The following is a 2,070-nucleotide window of genomic DNA, read 5'->3' on the forward strand; positions in this document are numbered from 1 at the left end:
ATAAAAAATCCTATTGACTGCCAATTATATCAACTATTTAGGGAAAAAAAGTATATGCATAATAATTTGGAACACAGTATATATTGCCCCAAACACATGTGTCTTTGTGATTTGATTGTGTTTTGAATTTTTGACTTTTGATTTTTGATTTTATTGTGTTTTGGATTTTTGATTTTTGACAATAGGTACATAAAGATATACACCCTAAACTTTCCTTAATATTAAATAACTTTACAGAAACTTAAAGTAAAACTCTTCACCAACTGGCTTATTAAATCAGTTAAATTGTATGCAGTGGTCGTCATTCACTGTTTATTTGGTAAGAAAGAATTTGCGAAAACATGTATATGACTTACCTTTGTCATTCCCTGTGACTGACTCCTCGACCCTATAGGGTACAATGAAAGGAGAAATGTGCCCAAGTCTGACAGGCCTACTGTGTATATTTTTTTTATAGAAAGGTTTTCTTACATCCCTCAAAATCAAGAAGGCCTCACGCCCTTCCCCATTAAGCTATCCTATAGCAGGGACCCCTAGTGGGGATCCCTGCTCATATTGAATAATTTTCACTATTTACTGATGTTTAAGAGAGAGAGAGAGGTACATTATTAATCCCCTATTAGGGAAATTCTTTTTTCACTCTATGTTTTTTACACAGGACTGAAATACAATCATACACATGCAGGGCTTATGGACATGCAAACGTGGAGATGGAGATGGAGATGGAGATCGTAGAGTGATGGGCTGCCGCGTTAGCAGCGTCCCAGGAGCAGTTAGGGGTTAGATGCCTTGCTCAAGGGCACCTTGGCAGTGCGCAGGAGGTGAAACTGGCACCTCTTCAGCTACCAGTCCACACTCCATACTATGGTCTGTGCTGGACTTCTTCTTCATCTGGCAACCCTCCGGTTCCCAAGCCAAGTCCCTACAGACTGAGATTGAATTATTAATCATTCAGTCATAAAAAACAATTGAACAATCAATAATGATTTAGCATTTATTTCTACATGTTTTTCAGGTGTTGATGTAAATAACCTCAAATTAAGTTTGAAACTCAGTATTTGAACCCCAGTCTCTGTTTAATTCTGTTGTCAGAGTCAGAGTTTGATTCCTAATTCTTACAGACTGACATTATTTCAGCCTGTGCTGACTTGCAGCTGTCAGAGACGACTGTAGGCAGGAGTGAGGATAATATCATCCACAGCAGCAGGACGAATACAGGCTCTGCACTGACAACTCTTCCTCTGCTTCTTTCTGTATTTGCACCCCCACTCTAGGCAATAGCTACATCTCTAAATAATTCACTTTCCAACACAGCTGCACAACTGAAAGAATGAATGTTTTCCCTCATGTGCCCCTCGCTGCAGATTTTGTTGCTTATCCAATAACTTGCCGGTCAACCAGCAATCCCATGAGTGAAGAATAAATATTGGAGAAGTGGTCTGCTTGTGTGTGTGAATACGATCGAAGACGCCTTAATGTCAGAGGTTAGAGTACCTGCAGGCGTTACAGCGGAATCACTGACCTTAGATCAGTCTTCTCCTCTCCTCCCTCTCCTCCCTCTCCTCTGCATTTCCCCTCAGTTCCTGTTATCTTCTGCTCTTCTCAATTTGATCTCTTTTTGTCAAAACGAGTCGCTGGCTGGGGAAACATTCTGATTTGAGTTTAAAAAAACAACTTGGTTTAGCTCGACCAAATAATTTTACCAACTTTTATCAGAGCTTTCAACTGCGTCCCATGGCCATCTTAGTCGATGTTATTGACATTTATCATCATTTATTAAAAGCTGAATTACTTGGTTAGTGTTGACTGTTGGCAGGAAACAGAAAATGGATTAAGTCACATGCCTTGTTGAACCATGCACGCACCCCAACCTCTTCTCTGTTTTGATTTTTGAGGCTCTCTATCAGGGGTTCACAACATATTACTCCAAGTTCCACATCTGATTTTTATTCAAGGTCAGAAGTCCAGAGTGATTGGAGATAAAATACAGGTACAAACAAATAATTATGTTGACATTATCCTGTTTGACTGTATAGTTGTAAATGTATCATATAGCCTAACAATATCTAA

This window comes from Morone saxatilis, unplaced genomic scaffold (genome assembly GCF_004916995.1).
Source record: "Morone saxatilis isolate NCDOM2014 unplaced genomic scaffold, NCSU_SB_2.0 Contig1, whole genome shotgun sequence".
NCBI classification, from domain to species: domain Eukaryota; kingdom Metazoa; phylum Chordata; class Actinopteri; family Moronidae; genus Morone; species Morone saxatilis.